Here is a 12617-nt window from a genome sequence, read left to right on the forward strand (position 1 = left end):
ATCAGACTAGGGATGGAAATCAACTTTCCTTATGCATTAAAATTATTTGTGTGGGCTTTGTTTAGGGTGTTTTACGTTTCCCTTATGTTGCTTGATAAGATTTGAATAGTTTTGGGCTCCAGGTCATTATACTGTACATCTGTGTGAATTGTAGCCTCGGTGAATCTCTGTTCTATGGCCGAGACTCAACTTTTCCGGACCCAAGAACAAATCAAAATGGGAGCAAGAGTAGCCACCAGGCCCCTTGGGTCTGTCGGGCCTTTCCATATGATCCTGTCTAATAGGTTTCAGGCTTGAACACTTCTGTTCCAGTTCCCCATAACTCCTGAACTGCCGACATTTCAGTTTTTGGTATTTTATTTTTCCCTGGTTTTTGTGCGGTGGGGTGGGAGCTCAAAATCCCTGGTTGTAACACTCATTCATGTGAACAAAGGGTTCAGGCTGAATACTTTTGCAGGGTACTGTAGCTGGTGTTCAGGAAGTATACCCTGCCTTGCTGAGTTGTGGTCGATCATTGAAATGGTGATTAAAATGATGCCACATTGTAACATTGTCAACAGTTTTTGTAGCGGTGACACAAAAATCTGAAACCAAACCAAACAATTGCCACCAGCCTGCGACCCCAGAGGTAGTTGTTCTACCTACTTGACTCACCCTCGACTCCAATTAAATGTGTGTTCCAAAGAGAGGAATCCTTTATTCGATTCTTTATTAGCAATTAGAAAACATACAATATTGAAGCAATATCAAGTGATATTAAGCAGTCAGGAAAAATATGACCTCTGCATTTCAAAGCTACAACATACAGAGAAATAAGCAATAGTATGATATTTATTCCATTTGCTTTTACCGCAGCCCCACTAATGTGACTGCTTATTATAATAAAGATAATTAACGCGCAGCACAGAATACATGGCTCCCGTAGCTGGTTATGCTGAACTTTCACTGGGGCCAGCTTCATCAGTATTTGTATCTCTTGTTTAGTTCGAGCTCTGTTCACCTTGGTTAGAGTTCTGTTCACCTTGGTTAGAGTTCTGTTCACCTTGGTTAGAGTTCTGTTCACTCTGATCAGATTTGCTGAGTTTCAGTTTTGAAATTAGCTCTTTGGCCTCCATATTTGCAGTCTCTGCCGCTCTCTTCCCCAACTCTTCCTTCACCTTGCTCAATTTCTTCTTTTCCACCGCTCGTTGATACTTGAACTCGTAATAACCCTCCTCAGTACAGTCACAAGAAGTCCACCTCGGAATGAATTTTAGTAATACCAGAAAGACCACAGATAACATCAGAAAAATGCTGCCAATTTTCTGTCAAGATATTAAAAAAAAACAGAAGCTTATAAGTAGAACGAGAGTAAATATTGAGCTTGCCTAGTCACTGAAATTGATCAGGTATTTTTTCAGCGAGATCATCTATTGCTCCAATACTCATTCCCTGTACTAAATCCATATCATATTCTTCCATTCTAATCTAAAGAAAGCCATCAATCACTGCTTTGTATGCATTCAAAGAGTGAGCCGGGTACCAACTGGTGGAGAACTGCATAAGGTCCCTACTCTCAAACTAAAGAGCTTCTCCCTTTGCATTACTTTGAATGCCCACAAGAAAATGAATGTCAGGGTATGAAATGTTGAGAGTATTGTAGATAGTGTGGAGGGCTGAAGGGAGGTTACAGCAGGACATCGATAGGATGCAAAGCTGGGCTGAGAAGTGGCAGATGGAGTTCAATCCAGATAAGTGTGAGGTGGTTCATTTTGGTAGGTCAAATATGATGACAGAATATAGTATTAATGGTAAGACTCTCGGAAGTGTTAAGAATCAGAGGGATCTTGGGGTCCGAGTCCATAGGACACTCAAAGCTGCTATGCATGTTGACTCTGTGGTTAAGAAGGCATACAGTGCATCGGCCTTCTCAACCATGAGATTGAGTTTAGGAGCCGAGAGGTAATGTTGCATTTATATAGGACCCTGGCCAGACCGCACTTGGAGTACTGTGCTCAGTTCTGGTCGCCTCATTATAGGAAGGACGTGGAAACCATAGAAGGGGTGCAGAGGAGATTGACAAGGATGTTGTCTGGACTGGGGAGCATGCCTTATGAGAGTAGGTTGAGTGAATTCAGCCTTTTCTTTTAGAGTAATTGAGGATGAGAGGTGACATGATAGAGCTGTATAAGCTGATGAGAGGCATTGCTTGTGTGAATAGTCGGAGGCTTTTCCCCAGGGCTGAAATGGCTAACACGAGAAGGCACAGTTTAAAGTAAGTAGGTACAGAGGAGGTGTCAGGGATAAGTATTTTTATGCGGAGAGCGGTGAGTACTTACAATGGGCTGCTGGTGGCGGTGGTGGAGGCGGATACAATAGGGTCTTTTAAGAAACTCCTGGACAGGTACATGGAGCTCAGAAAAATATAGGGCTCCGGGTAACCCTAGGTAATTTCTAAAGTAAGTACATGTTCGGCACAGGTTTGTGGGCTAATGTCCTGTATTGTGCTGTAGGTTTTCTATGTTCTGTGTTTCTATGTAAATTGTGACATATATGTACTTGCATAATAAATTTACTTCGAACTTTTGAACTTTGACCTTTGCCGACTGCGATGCCCGTAGACGCTAACCCCATTTCCCTGCCTTTATTCTGGATCCCCTTACTCTTTTCGTCTGTAAGCACCTACATTTAACTATTTCCGTCTCCAACGCCTCATCTAGCACCTCTTTCCAGATATTCACCACCATCTTGTGGAAAGCCTATCGTTCAAATCATCCTGAAAATTTCTCCTTCTCACTTTAACCCTGCGCCATCATTTCTGTGTCAGTTCTGGGCGCTTTCTCGCATCTAAATTGAGATGTGCCGGGACAGCAACGGCGCGGATAGATCCAGTAGCCGGAGACCTGCACTGTTATAATCGCGCACTTCAAGCAATATCTGACGATACTCACCCGGGACGTGAAGCAATGCTCGCGCAGAGAAGACAAAGTTTCGAGGCTGCAAAACTCTTTGCATTTCTGATGGCCGTGCGTCCGGTTGACTGAAGGGGCGTAATAGCAGGCGACATAGTCCCCATCCAGTAGTAAAATAACAGCCCATATGATAGATGGGATCGATATTTGCATCAGTGTGTTCAATACAAAACAAATTTTTCTGCAGGTGTTCCTGCAACCACAGCTTGCATTGTTACATTCACACCGTGAACCACACTCGGGACATTGACTGCACTCTTCACACCAAGGACATCCACAGCACGTTCCACACTTGCAACATCCACAGCTCGTTCTACACCAGGGACATCCACAGTACGTTCCACAGTTGGAACGTCCACTGCACATTCCACACTTGCAACATCCACTGCACCTTCCATACTCGGGACATGGACTGCACATTCCACACTTGCAACATCCACTGCGCCTTCCACACTCGGGACATCGACTGCACGTTCCACACTTCAACATTCGCCGACAACCGGGAACCACCAGCATACTGATGAGAAGGAGGACGACTGTGGGTACACAAAAAGCAAGATTCGAATGGGTAGCATTCCATTTTGGATCACAGGGACATGGGCTGTTTTTATCCACCAGATATTCTAGCCCATACAGAACGGCTGTTAATGCTGCATTCCCGATGACGCTCAAAGCGGTGGGAACGAGTTTCGACAAGAGTTCTTTTAGGTCTGGAAACTGTTCCATCGCAGTCGCACAATTTGCCGGCCCGAACTCTCTTAGTAAAACAACCTTCACAGCAATGGGCGCGGAGAGCAGGAGTTCTTATTTGATCCGCAGAACTCCACGCAGAAGGGGAGGGTACGGAAGGGTTGTTGGAAACTCTGAAAACTCCTCAGTAAGTTTCGGACCCCGCCTACCTTAATACAGATTCCTGCCCTTGATGAAATACACATTATGCATTGTGCATAACTTTATTTACATTCAGTATGTCGTTCGGCCTAAATATTGATTGTATAATTGGTTCTATACATTTATAGTGTCAGCGCCTCTGTCTTCGGGTCACTGTTACCACTCACATTGTTGCTTCTGGCCAAGGAAGAAATTTCCAGAGTTTAGTCCTTCAATGTCTAATGCGGAAGGAGGTTCAACGGTAGACCGATATGTGTCCCGGAAACAGCCCGTAGATCAGGTATCTCGTTTGAACCCCTTGCATTCTTCTGCAGACCTTCCTTGCAAATGGACTCTCCGTACGAAAACTGGGCATTGTTTCATGCATATCGCAGTCGTCACCAGGTCCGTGCTGTGTTGATAGTGTGACTGTCAGCCGCCTTCTTGTTGCGAAGCATTCTTGCCTTGCTCTGTTACTTGCATGGTAACTGACTTCATCAGAGCCTGGTTTTTATGAGTATTTAAGCTGTGTGAATTGTGCTGTTCCTTCCTCAGTCTATTAGCCAACGCCTGATAGTGTCTCTGTCGTGTAATCCAGTACGCTTTCCTTTCCAATGTGTTTTTGTTCTGCCTTGCAATTTTTATATTATGGACCTGTTTGATTTTAGAACCTTTGATTCAGTCTGTTGTGTTTTTTGAAATTGCTTGCCTGCTACTTTTTACTTTTGTTTTTGTTATGTCCGGCCTCCTGATTTAGATTATTGCCTTTGTTTTCCAACTGTGCTGGAAAGGCAAAATATCCAGAAAAGTACTTACCTGGATATTCATTCCGGCCTCCCGTGTGATCTCTACATCTCCGTTCATTTCTCATTCATCCTCTTGGGTACAGTGGTGGAGTTCCGGACTGCCACGCCGGAGACCCTTATCAAGCCCAGTCAGGCCAGACAGTGACTCGGACTTTCAGAAAGTATTCTAGAGGGAAGGCGCCCACCTATTGCCATCCAAGTGAGGTATTTGTGCTACACACATCAAAGTTGCTGGTGAACGCAGCAGGCCAGGCAACATCTCTAGGAAGAGGTACAGTCGACGTTTCCGGCCGAGACCCTTCGTCGGGACTAACTGAAGGAAGAGCTAGTAAGAGATTTGAAAGTGGGAGGGGGAGGGGGAGATCCAAAATAATAGGAGAAGACAAGAGGGGGAGGGATGGAGCCAAGAGCTGGACGGGTGATTGGCAAAAGGGGCATGAGGGGATCATGGGACAGGAGGTCCGGGGAGAAAGACAAGCGGGAGGGGGGGGGCCCAGAGGATGGGCAAGGGGTATAGTCAGAGGGACAGAGGGAGAAAAAGGAGAGTGAGAGAAAGAATGTGTGTGTAAAAATAAATAACAGAAGGGGTACGAGGGGGAGGTGGGGCATTAGCGGAGTTAGAGAAGTCGATGTTCATGCCATCAGGTTGGAGGCTACCCAGACGGAATATGAGGTGTTGTTCCTCCAACCTGAGTGTGGCTTCATCTTTACAGTAGAGGAGGCCGTGGACAGACGTGTCAGAATAGGAATGGGATGTGGATAAAATGTGTGGCCACTGGGAGATCCTGCTTTCTCTGGCGGACAGAGCACAAGTGTTCAGCAAAGCGGTCTCCCAGTCTGCGTCGGGTCTCGCCAATATATAGAAGGCCAAATCGGGAGCACCGGACGCAGTATATCATCCCAGCCGACTCACAGGTAAAGTGTCGCCTCACCTGGAAGGACTGTTTGGGGCCCTGAATGGTGGTAAGGGAGGAAGTGTAAGGGCATGTGTAGCACTTGTTCCACTTACAAGGATAAGTGCCAGGAGGCAGATCAGTGGGGAGGGATGGGGGGGGGGGGACGACGAATGGACAAGGGAGTCGCGTAGGGAGCGATCCCTGCGGAAAGCAGAGAGAGGTGGGGAGTGAAAGATGTGCTTAGTTGTGGGATCCCGTTGGAGGTGGCGGAAGTTACGGAGAATAATATGTTGGACCCGGAGGCTGGTGGGGTGGTAGGTGAGGACCAGGGGAACCCTAGTCCTAGTGGGGTGGCGGGAGGATGGAGTGAGAGCAGATGTGCGTGAAATAGGGGAGATGCGTTTGAGAGCAGAGTTGATGGTGGAGAAAGGGAAGTCCCTTTCTTTAAAAAAGGAGGACATCTCCCTCGTCCTGGACTGAAAAGCCTCATCCTGAGAGCAGATGCGGCGGAGACAGAGGAATTGTGAGAAGGGAATGGCGTTTTTGAAAGAGACAGGGTGAGAAGAGGAATAGTCCAGATAGCTGTGAGAGTCAGTAGGCGTATAGTGGACATCAGTGGATAAGCTGTCTCCAGAGATAGAGACAGAAAGATCTAGAAAAGGGAGAGAGGTGTTGGAAATGGACCAGGTAAACTTGAGGGCAGGGTGAAAGTTGGAGGCAAAGTTAATAAAGTCAACGAGCTCAGCATGTGTGCAGGAAGCAGCGCCAATGCAGTCGTCGATGTAGCGAAGGAAAAGTGGGGGACACTTTTTCTCCCTCTGTCCCTCTGACTATACTATATATAGGTACGGAACATAGATTGTTCCACAAAGCCAACAAAAAGACAGGCATAGCTAGGACCCATACTGGTGCCAATAGCTTCACCTTTAGTTTGGAGGAAGTGGGAGGAGCCAAAGGAGAAATTCTTAAGAGTAAGGACTAATTCCGCTGGACGGAGCAGAGTGGTGGTAGAGGGCAACTGATTAGGGGAGTGTGAGGTGTGGGAACTATAAGGTTGGTAGCAGTGGATGGGAGATCCCCTGAGCGGATAAGGTTCCCACACCTCGCACTTCCCGTTTCTACCTCCTACCCAAGATCCACAAACCTGCCTGTCCTGGCAGACCTATTGTCTCAGCTTGCTCCTGCCCCACAGAACTCATTTCTGCATACACGGTTTTATCTCCCCCTTGTTCAATCCCTTCCTACCTATGTTCGTGACACTTCTCACGCTCTTAAACTTTTCGATGATTTTAAGTTCCCTGGCCCCCACCGCTTTATTTTCACCATGGATGTCCATTCCCTATATACTTCCATCCCCCATCAGGAAGGTCCCAAAGCTCTGCGCTTTTTTTTTGGATTCCAGACATAATCAGTTCCCCTCTACCACCACTCTGCTCCGTCTAGCGGAATTAGTCCTGTACATCGAAACATATAGTGAAATGCATCAATTGAGTCAACGACCAACACATTCCAAGGATGTCCCGGGAGCATCCCGCAAGTGTCGCCAGGCCTCCGACACTGACACAGCATGCTCACAACGTACTAACCCTAACTCGTACAGTCAGTACCGTGCAGAAGTCTAAGGAGCATATATATAGCTCAGGTGCCTTAGACTTTTGCTCAGTACGATGCTAAGTTTATGTATTGCAATGTACAGCTGCCGTTAAACAAACACACAAACAAATTTCGTGAGACTCCGTGCCTCTTCATCCCAGCTGTATGGTCAGCATATGTCTCATTTCTGTTTTACACTTTCTGTCAATTATTGCACTCCTGAAAGAGCCGTTTACGTATGTTAGCAACATAGAAACATAGAAAACCTACTGCACAGTACAGGCCCTTCGGCCCACAAAGTTGTGCTGAACATGTCCCTACCTTAGATATTACTGAGTCCCCACTGAATCTCTTGTGTAAACAGTACGTTGGTCTTTATTATCAACGAACAAGGGAAAATCTGCAGATTCTGGAAATCTAAGTAACACACTCAAAATGCTGGAGGAACTCAACAGGCCATGCAGCATTTATGGAAAAGAGTACAGTCAGTCACACCAAGGCCCTGCATCAGAAATGGTGAAAGGTCCTGCTGAAGAGTTTCAGACCGAAACGTCCACTACTCATTTCCATTGATGCTCCCTTGCCTACTGAGTTCCTCCAGCACTTTGTGTGTTGCTCTTCACTATGATAGGACTGCAGTGGGTAACAAGTCCAATTGCAATCATAAATATGGAATATGGACTTAAAGTTTTCTTGCCTTAAAAAGAAGGAATGTGCTTTCTGGAGAGTGAGTGTGGTGATAAGTTGGTGTTCTCTTCCCTCAATGATTGATTTGACATGAGGAGAAATTCTGATGAAGAATGGGCTTCATAGTTGATTCATAGAACATAGAACATAGAAATCTACAGCACATTCCAGGCCATTTGGCTCACAATGCTGTGTCGACCATGTAACCTACTTTAGAAACTGCCTAGAATTACCCAACCACATAGCCCTCTATTTTTCTGAGCTCCACGTACTTATCTATGAGTTTCTTAAAGGATCCTATTGTATCTGCCTCCCCCACCATCGCTGGCAGTGCATTCCAACACCCACCAGACTCTGTGTGAAAAAGTTAGCCCGACATCCCCTCTGTACCTACTTCCAAGCACCCTCATGTTGGCCATTTAAGCCCTGGGAAAACGCCTCTGGCTGTCCACACTATCAATGCCTCTCATCCTTGTATACATCTCCATCAGATCACCTCTCATCCTCCGGATATCGAACCTTTTGTTGGACTCCGGCCATGTTATTTGCCAAGGGAAATCTCACATGCAATTGTGGTTGTTGTGTACATCCTTCCCTCTGCCAACCCGACGTCGGTGTGTAACATCATTTACACCGTCATAGCCAGACTACAAACCCAGCACCCGAGTGCCCTCATTACCATCTCGGGTGACTTCAACCATGTTATCATGGCTAGAACACTACCCAACTTCACGCAGTACGTGAGCTGTACAGTCAGAGGGGAGAGGACTCTGGATTTGATGTACGCTAACGTTAAGCTCCTCTCCCCTCCCTCCACTGGGAAGGTCAGATCACAACCTGGTGCATCTAAAACCCTGCTACGTGCCTCTGGTGAAGAGTAAACCTGCAACCTCGAGGACAGTGAGAAAATGGTCGGAAGAGGCTTATGAGGCACTCCAGGGTTGTTTTGAGGTGACAGGCTGGCATGCACTCTGTGAGCCACATGGAGAGGATATTGATGGATTCACAGAATGCATCACTGATTACATTAACTTCTGTGTGGACTGCAATGTTCCAACAAGAACTGTCCTCTGTTATTCAAATAACAATCCATGGGTGACAAAGGACATTAAGGACATCCTGAACGCTAAAAAGAGGGCATTTAGAGATGGAAATAGGGAGGAGGTGAGGGCAATACAGAGGGAACTGAAAGCCAGGATCAGGGAGGCTAAAGACAGGTACAGGAGGAATCTTGAGTGGAAACTCCAGCAGTACAACATGAGAGAGATCTGGAGGGTGGTGAGGACCATCAATGGGTTCCAGCAAACTAGCAAAAGAGGAGCTGAAGGCAGTGTGGACAGGGCCAACAAACTTAACCTGTTCTTTAACAGATTTGACATTGTGACCCCTGCCCATCCCCCACATGAGCCATCTGTTGTCGGTCCCCAACCAACACATATTCCACTCTCCCCTCCTACCCCTCCTCACAGTCCCCCACCCTGCTCTCATGACTATACCCCTTTCCCACATGAAACCACCATGGTGGGCTTCACAGCTGAACAGGTGAGAAGACAGCTGAAACGTCTCAACCCAAGCAAGGCTGCAGGACCGGATGGTGTCAGTACCAGGGTGCTCAAAGCCCGTGCCCCTCAGCTATGTGGAGTACTTCGCCATGTCTTCATCCTGAGCCTGAGGCTCCGGAGGGTTCCTGTACTGTGGAAGACGTCTTGCCTCGTCTCTGTGCCGAAGACGCCGCGCCCCAGTAGCCTCAATGACTACAGACTGGTGGCATTGACCTCCCACATCATGAAGACCCTGGAGAGACTTGTTCTGGAGCTGCTCCGGCCTATGGTCAGGCCACACTTAGATCCCCTCCAGTTCGCCTACCAGCCCCGACTAGGAGTTGAGGATGCCATCATCTACCCGCTGAACCGTGTCTACGCCCACCTGGACAAGCCAGCGAGCACTGTGAGGGTCAGGTTTTTTGACTTCTCCAGTGCGTTCAACACCATCCGCCCTGCTCAGCTGGGGGAGAAGCAGACAGCGATGCAGGTGGATGCTTCCCTGGTATCATGGATTATTGATTACCTGACTGGCAGACCACAGTACGTCTGCTTGCAACACTGTGTGTCTGACAGAGTGATCAGCAGCACTGAGGCTCCACAGGGGACTGTCTTGTCTCCCTTTTTCTTCACCATTTACACCTCAGACTTCAACTACTGCACAGAGCCTTGTCATCTTCAGAAGTTTTCTGATGACTCTGCCATAGTTGGATGCATCAGCAAGGGAAATGAGGCTGAGTACAGGGCTACAGTAGGAAACTTTGTCACATGGTGTGAGCAGAATTATCTGCAGCTTAATGTGAAAAAGACTAAGGAGCTTGTGGTAGACCTGAGGAGAGCTAAGGCACCGGAGACCCCTGTTTCCATCCAGGGGGTCAGTGTGGACATGGTAGAGGATTACAAATACCTGGGGATACGAATTGACAATATACTGGACTGGTCTAAGAACACTGAAGCTGTCTACAGGAAGGGTCAGAGCCACCTCTATTTCCTGAGGAGACTGAGGTCCTTTAACATTTGCCGGACAATGCTGAGGATGTTCTATGAGTCTGTGGTGGCCAGTGCTATCATGTTTGTTGTTGTGTGCTGGGGCAGCAGGCTGAGCGTAGCAGACACCAACAGAATCAACAAACCCATTCGTAAGGCCAGTGATGTTGTGGCGATGGAACTGGACTCTTTCAAGGTGGTGCCTGAAAAGAGGATGCTGTCCAAGTTGCATGCCATCTTGGTCAATGTCTCCCATCCACTACATAATGTACTGGGTGGGCACAGGAGTACATTCAGCCAGAGACTCATTCCTCTGAGATGCAGCACAGAGCGTCATAGGAAGTCATTCCTGCCTGTGGCCGTCAGACTTTACAACTCTTCCTTTGGAGGGTCAGACACCCTGAGCCGATAGGCTGGTCCTGGATTTATTTCATAATTTACTGGCATAATTTGCATATTACTATTCAACTATTTATGGTTCTATTACTATTTATTATTTATGGTGCAATTGTAATGAAAACCAATTTCCCCCGGGATCAATAAAGTATGACTATGACTATGACTATGTCACTCCAAGAAGAAAAGTCCCAGTTTACTCAACTTATTCTCATAAGGCCTGCTCTCCAATCCAGACAACATCCTTGTAAATCTCCTCTGCACGCTTTCTATAGTATTCACATCCTTCCTGGAATGAGGCTGATTCATTAAATTGGTCCCAACCCATCAGAGGTATTCCCATGGTCTAATTAGGGAAAGCCATCATGGCCTTGTGTGGGGCAGATCATGTCTTACCATCTTGATTGAATTTTTTGACAAGGTGACAAGAGACATTAATGAAGGTAGGGTAGTGGATGTTGTTACATGAATTCAGTAATGTGTTTGACAAAGTCCCTCATGTGAGGCTAATGCAGAACATTGTGACGCATGGGGTCTGCAGTGAATTGGCTGTTTGGATTCAGAACTGGCTTGTGCACAGAAGACAGAGTGTAGTGTTTGAAGGGACTTATTCAAGCTGGAGGGTTGTAATTAGTGGTGTTGCACAGGGATCTGTGCTGGAACCTCCACAGAGAAATGGCAGATGTAGTTTAACCCAGATAAATGTGAGGTTCTGCACCTTGGTAGAGCAAATTCAAGGAGGCAGTACACTATTCAGGCAAAATCCTTAAACGTGTTGCTGAGCAGAGAGATCTTGGGATCCAAGTTCATAGCTCCTTGAAAGTGGCTACACAGGTCCACAGGGTGGTTAGGAAGGCTTATGGAATGCTTGTTTTTATTAGTCGAGGCATTGTGTTAAGAAGTCAAGAGGTTATGTTGCAAATTTATAAAACCTTATCCAGGCCACATCTGGACTATTGCACACAGTTCTGGTTGTCTCACTATAGGAAAGGTGTAGAGGCTTTGGTGAGGGTGCAGAAGGGGTTTAGTGGGATTCTGCCTAGTTTAGAAGGCATGAGCTACCATGAAAGGCTAAACAAACTTGGGTTGTTTTCTCTCGGGCAGCAGAGGCTGAGGGGAGTTCTGAAAAAGGTTTGATTGAACAGGGCATGAAGGGATGTGGGGAGAAGGCAGGAGATTGGGGCTGAGAGGAAAATTGGATCAGCCATAATGAAATGGCAGAGCAGTCTCAAATGACCAAATGGTCTAATTCTGCTCCTATATCTTATGGTCTTATATTATGAGAGGCTTAGATAGATTGGACAGAGAGTATCTGTTTCCCAAGGTAGAAAGCTCTAATACCAGAGGTCATGCATTGAAGGTGAGAGGGGTAGGTTCAAGGGGATGTGAGGGGTAATTTTTTGCACAGAGGTGGTGGGTGTCTGTAATGTGCTGCCTGGTCTGGTGGTTGAAGCAAATACTTCAGAGGCTTTTAGGAGAAGCTTAGAGAGGCAATGAATGTGAGGAATGTGAGGGATATGGACATTGTGTAGGTAGGAGGGATTCGTTTTTGGGTGTTTTTGATTTACTTTTTAGGCACAACATGGTGTTTTACGTTCTTCTTCCATCTCCTTTGCTACAAATCTAACAGATACCCTGTAAAAGTTCTCTGTCTCACCTACTAAGCCTACCTTATCTATGCCTCGTAATTATTAATACATATATTATGTCTCCACTGATTTCCTTTATATGATTCAAAATGATAATACTGATGCATATCTCTCTCTGTCCCTTTCCCTTCAACACAGAGCTGATTTATGGTTCAACAGATACGTGAAATGCATCTCACCTTTATGTTCCAACCTGAGCCGCTCTTCCCGTGAGGAGACAATCGATGAGCCTCCGCCGTGG

At 46.6% G+C, this 12617-nt stretch overlaps 2 long non-coding RNA genes across 3 annotated transcripts; one reads left to right on the plus strand and one right to left on the minus strand.

The window, feature by feature from the left end:
* Window positions 1-677: 677 nt before the first annotated feature.
* On the minus strand, window positions 678-4561 carry LOC140198178 (uncharacterized). The gene is made up of 2 exons (XR_011886119.1): window positions 2931-4561; window positions 678-1304 (listed from the first exon to the last, which is right to left on the minus strand). It is a non-coding gene; the product is annotated as an uncharacterized lncRNA (long non-coding RNA).
* LOC140198180 (uncharacterized) lies at window positions 3277-12611 on the plus strand. 2 transcript variants are annotated; one of them, XR_011886124.1, is made up of 3 exons: window positions 3277-3828; window positions 3971-4226; window positions 12515-12611. It is a non-coding gene; the product is annotated as an uncharacterized lncRNA (long non-coding RNA). The 2 variants fall into 2 exon arrangements; XR_011886125.1 differs by lacking the exon at window positions 3277-3828 and adding an exon at window positions 5341-5542 and having other exon boundaries at window positions 3883-4898.
* Window positions 12612-12617: the final 6 nt, after the last annotated feature.

Source organism: Mobula birostris, chromosome 5, assembly GCF_030028105.1.
Source record: "Mobula birostris isolate sMobBir1 chromosome 5, sMobBir1.hap1, whole genome shotgun sequence".
Taxonomy (NCBI): Eukaryota; Metazoa; Chordata; class Chondrichthyes; order Myliobatiformes; family Myliobatidae; genus Mobula; species Mobula birostris.